This window comes from Phycodurus eques, chromosome 7, assembly GCF_024500275.1.
Source record: "Phycodurus eques isolate BA_2022a chromosome 7, UOR_Pequ_1.1, whole genome shotgun sequence".
Classification (NCBI taxonomy): domain Eukaryota; kingdom Metazoa; phylum Chordata; class Actinopteri; order Syngnathiformes; family Syngnathidae; genus Phycodurus; species Phycodurus eques.
The window spans coordinates 10244382-10266644 of record NC_084531.1 but is presented as its reverse complement, the minus strand read 5'-3'; the positions used below and the strand labels follow the sequence as shown (position 1 = coordinate 10266644).

General features: G+C 41.0%; 1 protein-coding gene across 1 annotated transcript in view; it reads left to right on the top strand.

The window, feature by feature from the left end:
* Positions 1-22263, top strand: part of grik4 (glutamate receptor, ionotropic, kainate 4) — a 395044-nt gene that overhangs the window by 29005 nt on the left and 343776 nt on the right. The gene's annotated exons all lie outside the window — the stretch shown is intronic.

Here is a 22263-nt window from a genome sequence, read left to right as displayed (position 1 = left end):
AATTGCAAGGAATTTAGGGATTTCATCATCTACAGTCCATAATATCATCAAAAGGTTCAGAGAATCTGGAGAAATCACTGCATGTAACGACGAGGTCGAAAACCAACATTGAATGCCTGTGACCTTCGATCCATCAGACGCAAAGTTCAAAAGCCAGCATCTGTGATGGTATGGGGCTGTGTTAGTGCAAATGGCATGGGTAACTTAGACATCTGTGATGGCACCATTGATGCTGAAAGGTACATACAGGTTTTGGAGAAACGTATGCTGCCATCCAAGCAACGTCTTTTTCATAGACATCCCTGCTTATTTCAGCAAGACAATGCCAAACCACATTCTGCACGTGTTACAACAGCGTGAATTTGAAGTAAAAGAGTGCGGGTACTTGACTGGCCTGCCTGCAGTCCAGACCGGTCTCCCATTGAAAATGTGTGGCGCATTATGAAGCGTAAAATATGACAACAGAGACCCCGGACTGTTGAACAGCTGAAGCTGTACATCAAGCAAGAAAGGGAAAGAATTCCACCTACAAAGCTTCAACAATTAGTGTCCTCAGTTCCCAAACTTTATTGAATGTTGTTAAAAGAAAAGGTGATATAACACAGTGGTAAACATGGCCCTGTCCCAGATTTTTTGGAACGTGTTGCAGCCAAAAATTCAAAGTTAATGATTATTTGCTAAAAACAAAAAAATGTATCAGTTTGAACATTAAATATCTTGTCTTTTTTGTGGATAGGTTGAATATGATTTGAAAATCATTGTATTCTGTTTTTATTTATGTTTAACACAACGTCCCAACTTCATTGGAATTGGGGTTGTACAACCACCCACTAAATGTTGGCAAGCTTTCTTACAGAAACTAACAGTATTAACAGACATGAGGGTTGGGATGAGAGGATGAATATATATTGATTTGTCAAAATGATTTTTGTACTGTATTTATACATATATTATCCAGGCATACGTAACTGGAAGTGTTCCCAGAGGTTTCTTGTTTTACATTTTAATTGCACTTAATCTCATTAACTTTTTGAGGTAATTCACTTTTTCAACTTTTTGTTGTATTTTTGCATAGCATTAGGTTACCCCAAAAGTGGTACACTTCAACTCATGTTTTCTGGAAGAATGTGACTCAAAGTCAAATCAAATTTGGATGTTGAACAGATATCTCTTGAGACTTTAGCTTGCTGTAAATATGAAGGATTTAAAATCAGGTTTTCTTTTTCTTTTCTTTTTTTTGGGGGGGGGGGGGGCAGGCACTGAAACAGTATCATTCTGCATACACCATACTGCTTCATTACATGTGTGTCAGGCATCCTCAAAATGAGTACAGATAGTTTTACGTTATTTCATATTTACCCAGAAGATTTATTTACTTTTTGTGATTTCCAATCAGATGCATTGTTTGACTTTAGAAGGTCCACTGTACAGTCTTTCAGGTTCTTAATCTGTTATTCAAGCGTACACATGAAAATTTGGGGTTGTGTCAAAATATTATTAAATTGACCATTTGCATCGTCGCTTTTACTTTACCTTCATGAGATCCATCTACTGAAACTTATGACTGATAGTACCTGTTCTCACTGCAGACGTAGTGCACCTACAAGATCATTTATTGCCAATGTTTGTCCAGGATTCTCATTCCAGGGTTTTCATCACACTCCAAAGGTTTTTTTTTAGTGAGGTCACAGGTCTTTATGCTTAATTGCTCTCCCAGCCCTCTGGTAACGTCAGCGTGTTATTCAGAGGGCATTCGGCCAAGTTGTGTTAAAACAGGAGGCACGTTTACCGAAGGAAAAATGCATTATAGGTCAGGTGCAGTGGTCGGTTGCTCTCCAGAGTCACGCGCACACTTTACACAGAGTTGCTCAGGAATTCTCCTCGGTGTTCACAAACGTGCACTAAACCTTGTCTGGCATGACCCGCTGTAATAAATGTGGAGTAAACGCGATGCACAGAATGGTGGAAATAATCAAACAAGGTTATGTTGTGTGAAGTATGATTAATTACCCAGAAAGGCGGTTGCTTTTTATTCTGCTATTGATGCACACTCAGCCTTCTTTTTTTTCTGGTTCGATAAAAAGACGCCATGAAAGTTTGCACAATTTATCAGTGATTATACTTAAGGGACTTCATTGTCAGTTGGAATGGATCAAGCGTGAGCTCCTCGCACTTGTTCTCTTTATGAGCTGTGACATGACTGTGTAAATTGTGTCCTTTTTTTCCCCGACAGCTGTGCTTGTGCTACAGTAATTACTTGTTCATTGAAAATGAGGTCATCAATTGGTAATATTGTACTGTAGTAACATAGACTCAAATTAGAAACTAAGCCAAACACAGTAAAATACAATAATGTATGGCCATAACATCAACAAACACTGCACATCAATTACAAGAGGTCCTCAGTTTACGATGGCATCGGCATACATCATTTTAAGATTCTGAACTTTCGCCATTTTTCACCTCTCTCTCTCTCTCACGCGCACGAGCGCTCACATGCCTTTTTAATGTAAATAAACAAGTGGGCGACGTACATGCAAACAGAAAAATATGTGAGCTTGCTGATGGGGTGGACAATTACAAGGTTGACATTTTGACGAATATTTGCATTTAATGAGCACATGGTGGACCTTCACTTAGCAACGTGATTCAGTTAGCAAGTGGTATGTGTACTGTTTAACAAATATACTCTGACATTTCTGACAGCATTTTTACATCAACTGATATTTCACTACGACAGAGTGGACAGCTTTAAAATGTCTAACTACAAGCGAAATATTATACAAATTATGAAACAAAAGTGTAAATATTTATTACAACTCTCGACTGTTTTTAGCCTCCATTAAAAAGTGAGGGCAGGGGACTTACCCCATAATGACAGGGTGGGCAAGATTTTCAATATGATAATGAAAATAGAACATACATGATCAAAATGACTGTTTTTAAATCAAATAACCGTGGTAAAAAAAAAGTTTTATTTCACCACTTATTACGTATTCCGTAGTTAGCAGAGCAGTGTGTGGGACATGCCAAAATTATGAACATCCAATGAAGAAATGGTATTACAAAAATGGTATAAAATGAAGAAAACACGTTAAGAAATTTATCATTGTACTGGTACCTGTGCAAATGTTTGGTCACTTACAATAAGACCTTAGAGTTTCATTATTCTAGAAAATCTAGACATTTTCATGATTACTTGGTTATTCTGATGATGACAGCAAAGGTGCTTCATCGTGACATTGACCCCTTTACCGTAACCTTTACCTTAATTAAGTACATCAATGCCAGGAATTTTTCTGTCTCCTTGAAGATAAAAATAGCTTAGATCGCTTTACTCTGAAAGTTGGCCGTCCAATAAAAATACACCCATTTGTTTTCCTAACCCTAGGAGTGGGAAACTCTGCCTTAGACTGTACTCAAGCTACTCTCAGCCCAACACAAGAGCATCCCATTAGCTAAAACTGTATAACGTATGCTCAGTCATAGTGAAGGAACACTGTATTTTGTTTTCACATTATAGTTTGTCGTTGAAGGTATTTGAGATGTTTTCTGAATTGCAGGTCAAGTGCTATGGGGCCAATTCTTAAAGATGAAGCAAGGCTGCCGGATCACATCAACCAAATGCTTCATCCATGTTTTTTACAACAATGTTAGGCTTTACTCTACCTCCACAAATCGGCGGACAATGTGACCCGTGCCGTAGATCAAATAGCTGAACTGCTGTTTGGGGACAGGATCCAGTCCGCCTGACTGGACTTCATTTTTCACCATTTAGCCCTCATCGCACACCTACAATAGGGTTGTGGTCCACATGAATGCTGACAGCTCCACTGGGATAGAGCAGCTTGTACTGCTCTTTCATTAACAACACAAGTCATCACATTTGCACTGCTTCTCAGTTGGCGTGATGACTCTGCCATTTAAGAGAATGACCCTCTGTATTTCTGCTTCTCAGACACAATGACATTTACTGTGCACGGTCTGCCGCCACCCTTTGAGAGTAAATAGACAGACATGACGGGAGGGTTGGCATTAAGCAGAGGTGGCTAGTAACGCACTACATTTACAAGGTATTTTACTAAATACTGAAAAACGACCGCCATTTCTTTCCAATTTGCTGTGCTTGAATTCGGGCACGTGAATTCGGGCACCTTTACCACTTGGCTTTTTAAATTTTCGATTCAGATCAGATTTTCTGTGGTTCTGACAAAGATGATAGAAAACTTAATGTCCGTGATTCACTACTATTATTCTTTTCTGTGACGTTTGAAGTAGAGCTGACAATGCGCTTAGTCTTATTTTGAACCAGAAAATGAGATGGCTTGAGCTAACGCAGCCATTGGAGAATCTGAAAATGGCCTTTTTAAACATCACATTTTCAACTCATAAGAATAAGATACGATAATTTTTCCACCAAAGAGTCAATGTTTCGGTCACAAATTCGCTAATGATTTACACTGATTTAAATTTAAAGAGTAATTTAAAGAGTAAATTTGGGCCAATTTGCAACAACAAAAAAAGTGTCATAAAATCCTTATCCGATTCTTACAAACTAGTGCTCTTTTTATTCGTGTATCACTCCTCTATCCAATAATATCAGCGATTGTGATAAACAGATGTTCTGAAAATTTTAGCAACGTACCTACGTTTACTCTATTACATTTACATGAGTAACTTTTTGGAAAAAAAATACTTATCAAGAGTGGATTCAATGTAATGTAATGTACTTTTTAGTTATACTCAGGTATTTGTATGACGAAGGAACGCTCCTCTTACTCAACCAGTATAGCATGACCGTCCTTCCTCCGACATCATTACCTCTTTATCATGGCGTGTCTCGGACCCCACAGTCTTTTTGCGTTTGTCAGGAACAGTTGCGACTCACTAGGAGCTGCTGCATATATGACTGTCTGTGACCCCAATGACGACAAGTACTCAAGAAAATGGATGGATGGATGGATGTAATAACAAATGGAACAAAATACTAAAGTGAGTCAGTAACTCCAAGCTTAGCCCTATAGTTGTGTGATGGGGTTTACTCCAATCAAAACTGCTGAAAGGATTGTCGGTACCCCCCTACCCACCCTTGAGGACTTGCACGCTGCCAGAACGAAGACAAGAGTGTGCAAAATCCTCTCGGACCCTCCACATCCCGGTCACCGGCTCTTCCGGCTCCTTCCCTCAGGTAGGCGCTACCGATCAATGCAAACTAGAACTTGCAGACATTCCAACAGCTTCTTCCCTCTTGCAATCAACTTCTTAAACAACTAACGTATAATTCCATTGCAACATGCTGCCAATTTCTTTTGTCTGAGTTTGTTGTCACATTTCTGTCGGGCCAATTATATACTACTCGTGCACTCACTGTTGTAGTCTCGCCACACTGCACTATTTGCATATCTCTTGTTGACCAATACTGGCCACTCATGCCAGAGTAGCATCTGCTCCATTTGCACACTGATTGAGGAGTATCTGCAACATTTGCACAATCAACATTGTCCCAGATTATCGCACTACTCATCACTTTAAACTGCATAAACTCCTTGAAGTCTCGGCGCCCTTTGCACAATGGTCATTGCACTGGACTATTGCGAGATTAGTCATTCGAACTGCTCTAAGTGCTAGAGGACTCTGCATCTTTTTGCACAATTGTCAAAAAAATAATAATAAGAATTTGTGCCGGCATTACCAGATAACTAGCAACCCTTTATTGCTCAGTGACTGTTTTTCTCAATGTCTTTATGTCTCTAAAGTGTTCTCTGTCAATTGACTGTCTGTTGTCGTACTAGAGCGGCTCCAACTACCGGAGACAAATTCCTTGTGTGTTTTTTGGAAATACTTGGCAAATAAAGAGGATTCTGATTCTGATTTAGATTTTGGCCCAACTGTGATGTCAAAATTGCCCCAACACTAAGTACCAACGACTCTGCAACGAGACCAGCGGTTCTTAACCTTGCTGGATGTACTGAATTTTTGAGGTTCATTCACCAAAACTTTTGTAATACATTTTTTTCCCCCAATTCATATATATATATATATATATATATATATATATATATATATATATAGTAATGCAAAAACTTTCTTGTATCAGCACACTACGGAGGCCTGGAAGTGCAAAACAATATACTGTAACAAATTGTGAAACACTTTCAGAAAACAAATTAACAAACCACGCACACTGTGCCATAGTTCAGTCAGGTTCAGCGGCGGTGCTCGGTGTGCCAGCCTTAACCACCATAATCCTAACCTTAACTCATCCTAAACTGCCTTAACCCCAACACTAGTCCTAAACCTAACCATAATAAACTTTGTTTTTTTTTATCACCGTATATTTGGGCTGGACATCTCGTTACATCTGCGTAGCCTACCCTTCCCGCGATGCAGGAGCCAATCATGTTGAAGTGGGGCGGGTCTTGCCGAGAAAGAGTGTGGTATTTCTAAGAATGTCTGTGAAATGGGTATCCGGGTTGTCTCAATTGTCATTTGTTTTGTCTTTTTTAAAAGTGTTTCTGCTTTTGTTAATTTGTTTTCTGAAATGTAAATGTGTTTCACAATTTGTTATATTGTTTTGCACTTCCAGGCCACCGTAGCATACTCTGCAGTAGAGGACGGAAGCGCGAACAGTGGTTCATTTGCAGCAGACAAAACAATGCAAAAATGTGCAGTTATTTATATCACCATCAGAATTGATTAAGTTATAGACTTTTGGTTACTATCGTCATTATAATGGAAAGATTTTATGAGTTGATACCAGATCTAGGACAGTCAGCACAACTGACAGTGCAGGCTTACTTGTTCTGCTGCTCTTTTGTGATGAGAACCAACAATAAAACGGTACTGTGCCCAGCTAGCTAGCACACACGCTACTATGACTACTAAGTGTAATGACTCATGCCTCTGGGTGGGTGAACAATGCTCGAATCTTTCGCTCGGACAGGGCACGTAGGTTGTAGAATGAGGTCAGTACATGTAGCAAACACGAGAGAATCTGTTTAAATGCCAAGAAATATTGTGGTTCATGCTGAGCTCATTTCAGGTTTGGATTCAAAAACTAATTACAATGGTCTTTAATATGTCATTTCCTCATATCTCCATTGTCTGTCACACTTATCTTATACTTGATCTGATCTTGCTATATCCCATTATGCTGATAAGAGGCCAACTTTAGGATTGTTAAAGCACAAATCAAAAGGCTTGTTATATACTAAGCGATGGTCTTTAAAATTAAAAACATGAAGTCCATACTGTATGTGGCGGTATCAGACTGAATGCTTTAACAGGACTCAAGTACAAATATTGCTATTATTACAGAGCATCTATTTCCAGAGCAGTTGTGGGGTGAATAACCTTTCTGAAAGGATCTCTTCAAAGGGCCTCTGTGTTGACAGGAGCCCCGATGTTCTGTACAATGTTTTATTGAAGGTCAGAGACTTATGCACTCCAGAGCTCATGCCATGGTCATGATAAGGTAAATATTTTTTTCAAATGGCAGTGTGACTGATGGAAGCTAATCTTGCATGGAAGTGAATTGATCTCTTTACCCATTTTGATGAAAATGTATACATTAATTCATTTTTATCCAGTGCTGCTCCAACCTGCCCTTGGTTGGGGGTTTTGTGACCCTGCAAACATGCATAATGAAAACAGTCATGGACCAACTGTTATGCTAAATTTTTCTATCTGCGTTTGTATAAAGACGAACACTGGTGTCTGGTTTGCATTGGATAACCAGCAGTCCGGGCCACGTGCCTGGTCTTGAGGGAGTATTGATTGAATTGACTATGGAGCCAGGGCTGTGAACCGAGTCCTGACAAAAAATGGAAGGAGTGAATGGGTAGGGTCACAAATGCAATTAAAAACATCACAGTTCAACTCTTGACATCGGAATGATTGCTATCAGAGAGTTGGAATTGTTTTCGAAACACATCTCATGAAACTTACCCCAAAATGAACATACTGTAATAGTCTCAAGAACCCATTCCCAAAAGCCAATCGGAAGGTTATTTTGACCATTTCCAGGGTTTCTACAAAAAAATAATTCATCCCAAAGAATTACGACCAAAATTTCCATCCATCCATATTCTATATCGTTTATTAGGATCATTGGTGCAGCCTATCCCAGACTTTGGGCAAAATGTAGGATATTTAGATAAACAACCATTCACACTCACCTTCTAACCTTTGGACAATTTAGACTCTTCAATGAGCCAAATGCGACATTACACTATGGTCCTGGCGGCAACGGCAGCCCGGTTTGCCCGAAATGTAGCCATTTTTGTCTCTGACCTCAAGTATTGTTTGGTCTTTCTAAGTTTTGTCAAGGTCTATGACAGTAGCTGTGATGGACTGTGGGGGGCAAGGGGCTTCTGAGTTTTGGAGGCCAGCGGTGTACCACGGATGCCAGTACGTTCCCTCCTCTCCTGTCACATTTTGATAGGATCACTCACGTTTCTCAAGTTCTGATCAAGGTCTGACATGTTTTTCATGTGCTGTCAAGGGTTTGTAGGAATGAAACGTGGATGCCGGGCAGCATTGGAAAATCTTTGTGTGATTTATGTAAAGCTCCACAGCCAGGCCTGGCTTTATCCACTGGCCCGGCATCCACGGCAATCACCGGCTGTCACATTTGCGCATCTGCCCTCCTGCATTCCAACCCCTAACCTCAGAACCGGGAGGCAGACCTCCTCACCACTAATCTGGCATGCTGCCTGCTACCAAATTTGAACCACATACAGTGGGTACGGAAAGTATTCAGACCCCCTTAAATGTTTCACTCTTTGTTATATTGCAGTCATTTGCTAAAATCATTTAAGTTAATTTTTTTCCTCAATGTACACACAGCACCTCATATTGACAGACAAAAAAAAACAATTGTTGAAATTTTTGCAAATTTATTAAAAAAGAAAAACTGAAATATCACACAGCCATAAGTATTCAGACCCTTTTCTGTGACACTCATACGTTTAACTCTGGTGCTGTCCATTTCTTCTGATCATCCTTAAAATGGTTCTACACCTTCATTGGAGTCCAGCTTTGTTTGATTATACTGATTGGACTTGATTAGGAAAGCCACACCCCTGACTATATAAGGCCTTACAGCTCACAATGCATGTCAGAGCAAATGAGAATCATGACGTCAAAGGAACTGCCTGAAGAGCTCAGAGACAGAATTGTGGCAAGGCACAGATCTGGCCAAGGTTACGCTGCACTTAAGGTTCCTTAGAGCACAGTGGCTTCCATAATTCTTAAATGGAAGACGTTTGGGACGATCAGAACCCTTCCTAGAGCTGGCCGTCCGGCCAAACTGAGTAATCGGGGGAGAAGAGCCTTGGTGAGAGAGGTAAAGAAGAACCCAAAGATCACTGTGGCTGACCTCCAGAGATCCAGTCAGGAGATGAGAGAAAGTTCTAGAAAGTCAACCGGCACTGCAGCCCTCCACCAGTCGGGGCTTTATGGCAGAGTGGCCCGACGGAAGCCTCTCCTCAGTGTAAGACACATGAAAGCCCGCATGGAGTTTGCAAAAAAAAAAAAACACCTGAACGACTCAAAGATGGTGAGGAATACAATTCTATGGTCTGATGAGACCAAGATAGAACTTGTTGGCCCTACTTCTCAGCGGTATGTGTGGAGAACACTAGGCACTGCTCATCACCTGTCCAATACAGTCGCAACAGTAAAGCATGGTGGTGGCAGCATCATGCTGTGGTTTTTTTTTCAGCTGCAGGGACAGGACGACTGGTTGCAATCAAAGGAAAGGTGAATGTGGCCAATTACAGGGATATCCTGGACAAATACCTTCTCCAGAGTGCTCAGGACCTCCGACTGGGCCGAAGGTTCACCTTCTAACAAGACAATGACCCTAAGCACACAGCTAAAATAACGAAGGCGTGGCTTCAGAACAACTCCGTGACTGGTCTTGAATAGCCCAGCCAGAGCCCTGACTTAAACCCAATTGAGCATCTCAGGAGAGACCTGAAAATGGCTGTCCACCAATGTTCACCATCCAACCTGACATAACTGGAGAGGATCTGCAAAGAGGAATAGCAGAGAATCCCCAAATCCAGGTGTGAAAAACTTGTTGCATGATTCCCAAAATAGACTCATGGCTGTATTAGCTCAAAAGGGTGCTTCTACTAAATACTAAGCCAAGGGTCTGAATAATTATGGCTGTGTGATATTTCATTTTTCTTTTTTAATAAATCTTCAAAAATTTCAACAATTCCGTTTTCCCCCCCCTGTCAATATGGGGTGTTGTGTGTACGTTAATGAGGAACAAAACCCCGAACTTCAATGATTTTAACAAATGGCTGCAATATAAGAAAGTGAACAATTTAAGGGGGTCTGAATACTTTCCTTACCCACTGTATATTATAAACAAGAGGGTCAATATGACTGATTTGTCAGTCATATTCTGACACAGACTAGAAGACAAATCGATGACATTAAACCTGCTGCATGTGGGCAGTGCATGGTGGTTAAGATTGGCATTTGCCTTTCAGCATTTTTTATCAGCTCTCCCCTAAATTTCATATACTGACGTTCTTGATTGCATCATGGAATATCTGTGTCTACTACCATAGAGTCCTCCCTCTGCGAGGGCCAATTCACCGCTGTTTGCAGCTTTAGTCAGAACTTTTCCGCTCTGCACTTCAAGCTATTCTTCCCCATTCATTACCTCACTGCAGTTTGTCTCCGCCTGTCTTCTACCTGCTCCTTGCCCCGCCCCTGTCTTATTCACCCCGTATTCCCAAACAAACTGCTTCTGAAAACATTCCTTCCTACCACTGTCCTGTCATGTTTTTGGCTGCCGTGTCTCCAAGCTTGCTGTGCTCTGTATTTACACTTTAAATAAGTCCATAAAAGTCATTGATTAATTACATAACCTCTAACCCATTCTTCCCTTAAAATAGACTGAATGAATTTACCTCTATTCCCACTCCAGCTACAGATTTTTGTGCACCAAAAATATTTTATATACCGTATAGATGTATACACCACATTTATTGAACAAATACAGCTCTATGTATGCCATTGTAGGCGTCTTTTCTCGTCTGAAGAGACTTAACGCATATTTTCAGCTTTCCCCACACAAAAAGAACTCTTTGCTTCAAGTGCTCACGGCTCACGTTGGGCAAACATACAAGCAAAACTGAGCTCGCAGCTCAAGAGGCTCAGAGTTCATTCAAAATGTCGGCCTTATTTTCTTTGATTAATATGAGGTAGCTTTATTAATATATATTGGCTGTAACTAAGCTGTGCATATATTTGCATATATATTTATTCCAGTATAGCAGTATAAGGACAGAAATCATGACAGGCTTCCTATTATTAAGTCAGTTTCCAGTACACTTACACCAAAAAACGAATTAAACAAATCATTGATACTTTTGGTCTTTGCAGTGACCCTGATAATAGCAGTTTGCCAAAATTAATTGTCTTTACTTGGAGCATACTAATATTAATTGGGACAATACACTGCTGAATACTTTGTCGTTGTGACTTGTTGCACTAATCTCAGCCACTGGCAGGAATTAACATTTAATCTTAATTCTTACCGTCAGTGTCTGTGAAAATCATTGAGTCAGTCTTGGCATTTTACAAATATTGCTTTCCATTACATCCAGATCCTGAACCTGCACTCAATTTCTAATGTACAGAAATGCCTTGATGTGGTCTTGTAGCAAATAGCCTCTTTTATTGCTATAACAGAAGACCTGGTAGTTATCCGCCATTGCTTTTTACACACAACCTTGTAAAGCAGGTTATTGCACCCAGCTGTGACTCAGATATCACTCAGATACTAGTTAGAAGATGTCTGGTGTGTGTGTGTGTGTGTGTGTGTGTGTGTGTGTGTGTGTGTGTGTGTGTGTGTGTGTGTCTATTTATCAGAATACAAACGTGCGGGAAAAGAGTGTTAAGTGTGAAACTTTGCAAAATTCCCTGACACATACAGGTGCCGTCCCACCTCTGTTTAAGCTCTGATGCCACCTCCACTGATGAATGAAAACTGATGGTTTGACTTAGTCCTCCCATTCTGTTTCTGTCTTGTGTATACAGAACAAAAAAACAAACAAAAAAATGTTTGCTTTAGAATTATTACATACTTTTATATCTTTTAATCAATGTTGTCGGACATCATAATCATTATTCAAGTTGCTGAGAATTAGTCTTGTTAAATGTTAATATTTAAAGGTCCTGTAATTTGCCTATTTAGACCTCCATTGAGTGACTCTCGAATATGGACTTAGTATAAAAGTGTCAATTTCATTTAAAAAAACACCTTGGATTTGTCATACGAGTGTACAGAAAAGGCTCCTCTGACAGCTACTTCGGTTTGACCCAGTTTAGGATCTGCTTTGTCCATATTTGACTGTGATTGGTTTCCTCTGTGTAGAAGACCCACTTGTGACCGCACACTTGTTTGTTATGTTGACAGCGGTGGCTTGAGAGTCTAGAGGTAGGCGGAGATCTTCGCTAGTGACGTAGATAAACGTCGAATGATTTCAGGCCTCTTGGCGAAAAACATCTGAAGCTCAGGAATGCGTGGATGATTTTTTTTCATATTTCACGTTTACTGAGTCATAGAGACAATATCCATCCATCCATCCATCCATCTTCTACCGCTTATCCGAGGTCGGGTCGCGGGGGCAGTAGCTTTAGCAGGGACGCCCAGACTTCCCTTTCCCCAGCCACGTCATCCAGCTCTTCCGGGGGGATCCCGAGGCGTTCCCAGGCCAGCCGAGAGACGTAGTTTCTCCAGCGTGTCCTGGGTCCCGGAACACCTCACCGGGAAAGCGTCCGGGAGGCATCCGAATCAGAAGCCCCAGCCACCTCATCTGGCTCCTCTCGATGTGAAGGAGTAACGGCTCTACTCTGAGATCCTCCCGGATAATCGAGCTTCTCACCCTTCCCTAGAGTCAGCTTCTGTAGCCGGGGATCGGATCGCCAAGGTCCCCGCCTTCGGCTACCGCCCAGCTCGCATTGCACCCGACCCCTATGGCCCCTCCCACAGGTGGTGAGCCCATGGGAAGGGGGACCCACGTTACCCTTTCGGGCTGTGCCCAGCCGGGCCCCATGGGTGCAGGCCCGGCCACCAGGCGCTCGCCTTCGAGCCCCACCTCCAGGCCTGGCTCCAGAGGGGGGCCCCGGTGACCCGCGTCCGGGCAAGGGAAAACGTAATCCAATCATTTTTCTCATCATAGGGGTCTTTGCAGCTGTGCTTTGTCTGGTCCCTCACCTAGGACCTGTTTGCCATGGGTGACCCTGCCAGGGGCGTGAAGCCCCAGACAACTTAGCTCCTAGGATCATTGGGACACACAAACCCCTCCACCACGATAAAGTGACGGCTCAAGGAGGGCTAGAGATAATATTACAGCACAAATACCAAAAAAACTTGGTTTGGGAAATTATGTCACGTAAGTGGTTTGCAACAAATTCTAACAAGCATTAGGCTGCCAAGTTGATTTATTAGAAAAGAAAATGGGAAATTGAATATCTAAGACAGCATTCAGTCTTTATTCAGAACAGCCTTCCATTTTATCGTTACCATTTCATGGTAGTAGTTCTATTGAAGATATTTGCTTTTTGATGTCTACTGAATCTATAATGTTTTGTTGAATGGCATTTTGTCCCATCTCAGATGAGAGCTGTGTTTTTTCTGAGCCTACAATGACTGTGGGATTAGTACTGCGCTGACAGCTTCATTATTTAATGGAAATAACACCTAACAATTATGGTGTTAGCCATTGCCATTGCAATGTCTGAGTGGGTTGCTGGGTTCTTGACAGCTAAACAAAACCCAAACAAAAAACTTGATGGATGCTGAAATCTCTAACTGGATGCATTAATACTGGACAGCACGCTTTCCCAGCAGTGCTTGCAACCCTTCACAGAAACCTGCTTGTTCAGGTCATGCTGATTCACGCCTTGCAGCGAGGGAGCTGAGAGTGATGAGTTTAGTCAGGCATCAAGAGAAATGGCGCCATCTCACTAAATTTAAGGATCATTTGGATCCTAACGGCTCAACCACATTATTTGAACTATCATGATGTTACAATTTAAAAACAATTAGAAAAAGGGTTGACTTGGCTATGCAAGAAAAACATTTTTAAATATTTTTTTTTTGGGCAAAACTCACCAAGCTGCTATACAGTATCATTCACTTTGACATGGCCAGAACCAAAAGAAAAAAAGCCAATTAATTTACTTGCTGAACACGAGTGGGACATCCATCCATCAGTCTTTGACAGCATTTGTCCACATTTGGGTCACGGGTGAGCTGGAGCCAAACCCAGCTGACTTTAGGCAACAGGCAGGGTACAACCTAGTTTGTCACCAGCCAATAAAAGTCGGACATTCAAACAGCAAATTCACGAGGCAGTCCAATAAAGCTTAAAAAATAATAATAATAATAATTTGGATTAAAACCATAAATCATTGCTTTCGAATTAACCACATATTTGTTCTGTACACAAATAATAAATTGATAATAAAACATGATGAAATGTAAATACATTATACTGTACTTACATATTCATATCTGTATTTGTATACAGCATGTGTAAAACATGAAACCATGTTGACCTAAGGACAAATTTGCACATTTTAGACAATACTGCTTCATATGACAAAGCAGACAACTGAAGGTTCCATATAAAAAAGTATTTCAATCTTGAGGCGGTATAATACCTCATGGCCTCTGCGCAGTTAAGAAAGAACCAATAGTATTGATTTGTGAAAAAATATGAAATTGGCTGTATTTGGACATACGGGCTTTCCATTTTTATATGGTCTCTCTTTATTTCAAATTTACACCCATCACAGTTGATTCTGGAATGGACCCCTGAGATAAACAGGGGTTCATTGTCGTTCTCAATTTTCCATGTCACAAAATTCCATTATCAACAACTTTGAAGCTGAGCTTTGTATACCGCTTAATAGAATTATAATGTATTATAGAGTTGCAGAATGACCAGGTGAGACAGGACAACATAATGAGCATTACATGGCCCTTCCATATCGCCACTCTTAATCCCACCGATGCCGATCTCTGCAGCCTGGCCAGTTGCCTCTGATGGAGCTTGACGTGAATGTGGTGGGATTGGGGGTTACGCTCCCACAGAGAGGCAGAGAGCTCCAGAAGCAGCCACTGATTACTTCTCATGCTGCAGCAGCTAATGATTTATTTATTTGAAATTTACAGACCCCTGGGAGAGCTGGGCACCATTGATAAGGGAGTCTAAGAGGGACGGAGGAGGGGTTTGGTTCTTCCCCCCACCTCTGTGCTTGTGTGTATTTATATGTATGCCTGTGCCTGAGGACCTACACCCAGGGATACATCAAAATGCTAATTCTCATATTGACATCAGTAAAAATATTCTTCCAGTCGGATATTTTTCTGATGAGAAACGATGCATGGGTATTCCCGCCGGAGGCGGTAGTTTGTGAAGATATTGCTGTTTGATCATAGTGCTTTTGCTGTTTGTTGTTTGTTGGTATAAGAAAATGCAAATCATTTTCCTGAAATTACTTACGATTAGAAAATCATATCAGATTGCTTTATCACTTAATGTTACATTAATGCCAGTAAAGTGTAGTCAATGAAAGAACTGGGGTAGGTTGAGAAGTTTTCTGGTGCAGTGTGTTCACAGCTTCAGTCTGTACTAGTCCCTTTTACATTGCCTGTAAAAGCTATCATTTCCCTTACTTCATTCCATGTTGCTGATCTGTATAAAGAGCACCGACACAGCAGAATGGTGTGACGAAGTACAACCAGCAGGTTTGGGCCATCCAAGGAAATATTAGAGCCAAAACAGGGATTGTATTTACGGAAATTACATAATGCAGGACAGTGGCGTGAAGTTTACCACTCACTTCTCCCGTCCTGCTGTGTTGAAAACAATTGTCTCTGTTTTCCTAACCTGTCTGTCACACCAGACGTTGTCATGCATTTGATTATCTGATCGTGGGATGCCATGTCACGAGCTAACACAGTTGTGGAAGTAAAAGGTGGATAAATACCAGGACATCTGCTGCAGCTCTGATGCATCTATTTTGCCGGCTCTCTGTGCATTTGAATGGAGGCTGGTTCAGCATGCACAGGTGAAGTCTAGGTATAAATAATCCCCTCCCCACTCCTGTTTTGTTGTTTCCAGCACTTCACATCTGAATCCTAATTCACCAGGGATTTCTTCCTGACACTAGCAAAGGCCCTAACCAGCAGACATTTTCAGCAATGTTGTGATCAACGGGTTTGGCCAAATTACGATATTCTGCCAATTTGGCCATCTTGTGGGACTGAAACATGGACTCGGCTACACGTGTGATGTTTGATGTGCTCACTTTTACTGTGCCCACCATAGCTAATAATATTTTTAAAAAAAATCTAAATTAAATGTAATAAAACTTGGACCCTGGACCTTCAATAGCAGTACACCGTTAATTTCAAACACCATCATTTGCAATTCAAATGCCATGTGGCTTTTTAGCCACACAAAAGATACAGTAGAAATATTTTTCAAATCCAAACAACAAGTTTTTCCTTTCCAAGCAACCCCATGGAGTCTAACACATTTTCCCAGCCTTCTCTGCCATGCCTTTATGGACTCCTGGTAGGATTCTTCCAGGATCCTCCGTAGCTTCGTCATCATGATGTAAAACCTGTACACCGGCAAGGACAGTTCACATATGCAACCATTATGACAGCATGCTACATCGCATAATCTTCCCTCCCTTTTGCTCAATCTTTTCTTTTCCATCTATTGACAACCTGCATTCCAACCATGCATCGATTGTCACATCCTCCAATTCATCCGTTTCCCATTTCCCATTGACCCTTCTTCTCTGACCTTTCTCCATCTCTGCTTGTTTCTTAAGTGTACATGTTTGAGGATTAATGTGAGCCTTCTTGTAACTGCTTTTTCTCTGCCCTCGGGAGAGGCTGACGGGACGGCAGTGCTCTACTCAATGGGATGTGACATCAGCTTTAATCAAAAGCTGCATGGAGAGCTTTAATCGCACATATGTCTGTATTGAGTTAAGACTGGCTGAGCCCCAATTAGTGTTACAGTTCACACAAGCTAATTTTCCTTATTTGTCTTGTTTTCTCAACATAAATTTCTCAGTGTTATTAATCTAACCTTTCCGCCTATTGTCATATCTTCTTTGTAAAGTCTAAAAGCAGGTATGGTATTATTATATGTAAAGTACTATTCAGAAGCTACATGACAACAAAACAGTCCTTTATGGTGCCCTATCTGTTAACTACAGTATGTGTGGGCATTTGACAAAATTTCCTTTCAACTGGTTGCTGATGTGAAATATTTGCATGTTGACATGAATGCACTCTTAAAAAAAAAAAAACATCCCTCCATCTTTATCCTCATTAGGGTCACAGGTGAATTGAAGCCTATCCCAGTTAAAATTGGGCAAGAGGTGGTGTACGTCCTGGTCACCAACCAATCGCAGGGCACCACCATTCACACTCACATTCACAGCCATGGACAATTTAGAGTCTTCAGTAAAGCTACCATTCATGCCTAGATAAACTACTCTATTCACTTCCACCAGTAAAGCTGCAGTCGAGGGATGGGAGTCATGAGCTTGTGTTTTGGTACTCATTTTGTTTCTGTATTGTTTTTTTCCTGGTGATACTTCATGGAGGGCAGAGCCTCCGGCGCACACCTGCTTGGCATCATGGTTAGTTAGGTTTTTAAGTGCCGGATAGATTGGACTAATGTTGTTCAATGCCATTTGCCCGTTCAAACGTGTTTTCGCCTCCATGTTTCGACATGCACTTGTTTTTCCCCTGGAGGTATTTGTAGTTTTCCTCATTACTAGTACGATATTTTCGTACTTCTCTGGACTTGGGTAGTCCAGGAACTGCTCCTTTAGTTTGTTTATCTTTCTCTTAGTTTCCTGTTAGTGTATTGAGGATTCTTCTTTGCGCTATCCTTATCCTGTTATTCGTCTCTACGGCTGTGTTTTTCTGTTACTGCCTTTGCGACAACTTTTTTTGCAACTCTTTACGTTAGTAGTTTCGCGTCCTTGTTTTTATTGGCGATTAGCTCCACCTGTCCACCTCTAGGGTGTTTTGTTTATCATTATTGTAGTTCACGTTAGCCTCTTGCTGAGTAGTTGTAGTTTTTGTATTTATCTTTACTCACGTTGTTCGTGCACCCTGAGTTGAATAAAGAAGTGTTTATTTGCTTTTAATATTGTGTTCACTCTGCTTTTGGGATTCAAAGTTTTTTGCACATGCGATCGTCGTAATGGGTTAATCTCGCTTTGAAGGTTCTGTGCTCGTTTTAATGCCATTGTGGTATTGCGCCCTTCTTTAGACAGCAGACTAGTTGAGATGCCGCTGTTGATTGCAGACAAGTAATGCGTTCCATTCGGTGTCAGTTGGTTGAAAGCTCAATCAGTTGTCACATACACATGATCAACTTAATTTTTTACCGTATTTTCACGACTATAGGGTGCACCGTATTAAAAGGCGAAGTCTCAGAAGAAGAAGAATCACAATTTATTGTCATGAACATGCATGCATGCAGACGAAGTTTGTTCTCTGCATTTAATGTATCACAGTGAACACATACACATACACATGTTAGTGGAACACACTGGAGCAGGGGGTAGCTTAAGCGCCCGGGGAGCATTTCGGGGTATCAGTGTCCTGCTCAAGGACACCACAGCCATGAGTTCGTGGGATGTTGGCGGATGGTCCAATCGGGGTCTTGAACCGAGGTCCCCCATGGTGGCAGGCAATGATCTTAACCATTGGACCACGGCTGCCCAATAGACCCCTGTCTCAGTTACGGGGTCTATTTCTGTATTTAACACATACATAAGTATTATTAGGCGCAGGCTTGGTAAAACAACGCTAGCATAAAACATACGGTAGCTTGCATGCATGCTAAAACAATGTTTTTAAAAAGGCAGCGTGAGCAAAACTGAGTTCGGTTGTACTTTATTGAGTAATTTAACAATTTACTCACGTTATTTTTGGATCAATCCTCATCCACAAATCCATCAAAGTCCTCATGTTCTGTATCCGAAATGAACAGCTGGGCAAGTTCTCAATCAAACACGGCAGATTTGAGTCAGTCTCGTTGCCGTGCGAAAGCTCGAACAACAGTGCAAGCAGACACGTTAGCCCAGCATCCACAATCCATTCACAAATTGTGGCGTAACTCGCCCGACGCTGCCTCCTAGTGTTAGTACAGCTGTGTTTTCGCCATCTGTCATCCATCGCTTCCACGCCGCTCACAACTTCACTTTGAATGCCCTGTTTACACCGATGTCAAGCCTCCTGGAATGATGGCAAGCCCCGAGTTATTCTTTGCTCATTAATCCAATGCTGGAGTTGGTCTTCCAACTCGGGCCACCTGGCCTTGTTTCCGCATTTTGTTTTTCTGTGTGCATGTATAACAAATCAAATTATTAGCTGCAGGGCCGGCTCCAGTTAGTGGCCTTAAACGTGATTTTACATGTGGTCCCAGACATATAAATATGTCTGCCATTCACGTCTAATTGAGATGAGCAAACTTTGTGCGCTCAAGGACTACGATGGATTTTTTAAAATAGACAGATGACAGTAGATGAGGTTAAAAAGAAATAATGTGTATCAAAAATACTTTATTGTAATAGTAAAATAATAATTTGTTGTTTAATAATGTTTTATTTTATTTACAATAAATCAACTAACCAATTATTTAAATATAAATGAATAAAAACAAAATAAAAATGCCTTACATGTAATTATTTAGAATAGTATTAAAAATAATTTTATTATAATAAACAAAACATTGCTGAATGTATATACAGTATATATTTAATTGTATTAATATTACACTGATAAAAACTAAATAAAAATACATTCCATGTAATTATTTAGAATAGTATTAAAAATAAGTATTTATTATAATAAACAAAACATTGTTGAATGTATATACAGTATATATTTAATTGTATTATTATTAAACTTATCAACAAATTAATGAGAATGAATACATTTAATTAACTCACATTTGGAAAATCAGCTACATTTAACAAATATTTACGACACTTGATGATGTTAATGCTCGGTGGGCCAAATTAAATAATGGAGCAATCCCTGTACTATGAAAACCAGCTGAATTGAAGTGGTCCCAGTCTGAGCTGCAGCATGTCTATCATAATTTAATAAAACATGAAACATGAGTTCAGATAAATGATTTTTTCATCAATCACTTACAATCTGTGGAATTATTTTTATTTTATCTTACACCATTGCAGCTAACAGGCATTTATAACTGTGAGGGTGACTGACTTTTCCCGCGGCGGGCACATCGTTGCTTTTATGCAATATGCTCTGCATCGACAAAAAACTCCCATGAGCAAAAAAAATAAATTGAATGTGCCATGCCCAAAATGTGCATCGATGTCAACGCAAATTGTGTGGGATTAAAGATATTGGCCAAAGAATGTTATGAAAATGCAGTATGACTGAGTTTGACGACAAGCAACAGGCTACTGTCTGATTAAAAATTAGTTTTGGGAATGTCAAAGGGTTGGCCATAACTAGCTGCATGTGGAGCCAGCATTTGGTGTGACATATGTACTTGTTGCACAGTGACAATTGCTTTCAACACAACAAAGCGTTGAAGATTGTCAGGTGTTAAATTGATCGGTGTGTCCTAACACAGACTCAATACTGCCTCTGTTACGGCTCAGATAATACCTCCGAAGGTGGAAAAGGGCCCAATGGACTTCTTCCCCCGAAATTATTTTTTTTTACAAGCTAACGTGTGGTGGCCGTCAAGTGCATATCACAGTAACTCTCCCGACGCTGCCTCCTAGTGTTAGTACAGCTGTGTTTTCGCCATCTGTCATCCATCGCTTCCACGCCGCTCACAACTTCACTTTGAATGCCCTGTTTACACCGATGTCAAGCCTCCTGGAATGATGGCAAGCCCCGAGTTATTCTTTGCTCATTAATCCAATGCTGGAGTTGGTCTTCCAACTCGGGCCACCTGGCCTTGTTTCCGCATTTTGTTTTTCTTTTTTTCCGCCAAAACCCAGCTTCGTCTTCTTGACTTGGCGAAGCTTGTTTTCCTGCTTCCTCCACTTGCGTACCAAGGATTCGTTGTTCTTGAATTCTCTTGCGGCGACTCGGGGTCCTTAGCCAAACCGATGTTGTTTTGCACACCCCGGAAAGGTTGCCAGTCAGTAAAGCGGTTAAAAAAACAACAACAAAAAAACACCCTGGCACTGTATCCCTACTGGGGGCGTGGCTTTAGCGTCCTTCCCCTGTCTTCAGCCACATCCGCTTTTCCTCTGTGTAAGCAGCGTGTCGGCAGGAAATGCTAAAAAATAAAAAAATTAAAAAGATAGAAAAAATTTAAAAAGTCTAGCAACATTTATAGATGTTGGAACTCGGTGCACACATAAGGTGCCCCGCATTATAAGGCGCCCAGTCCATTTTGGAGAAAATGTAAGACTTTTAAGTGCACCTTATGGTCGTGAAAATATGGTAATTGCCAATGCCCGCACCTTTCTTCCGAAGGAGGAACATTCAGAGTCAGATCATAAATATCCATGATGTAATTTGCTTACTGCCTGCTATAAAAAGACTGAGCCTAGATCTCTGCATTGACATTGCCTATAGAAAATCAGTCGCTTTGTCTCGACCATTGTGGATGACTGCTCTCTTTCACTGAATGACGTGAACCTTATCAAGATGAATGTTTCAAGGGTGCACGTCATGCGGAGTGGCCTCACTATTCCGAGCTGTCAGAGAATGTGATCTATCACCCGACTGGCTTGACACCAGGCTGCCATTACCAGAGAAACCGTCCTCAATAAGATATGTCTACTGACTTTGCGAATGTCTGAATCCAACATGCAATACAGATTAAGAGCTATGAAAGTAGCGCGCAATTCAAGCTGGGATCATGACCGGACTGTTTTCTGCAGGCTACTGGTTTCACCATTCTTTGTCTTTGCTGACATGACATGGTTATTAACATAAAAACTGAAGAGGTAGACTATGATGGGTTTCTTTAGCTTTCTTTTCTGCACCATGGATCATCATCCTGTCATATGTTCACTGCTGTCTTTGACATGACCTCCACAGTTGGGTCGTCACCTTAATTACTTTTTACAAGTGCTTCACTGCTCTCACTTCGGACAAGGAATTTCACCTCATGTCAGCATGGTGCGTGAGCTCTTCCACATGCACACCACTGTATTCGATACATCACCATAACCTTCCACTCC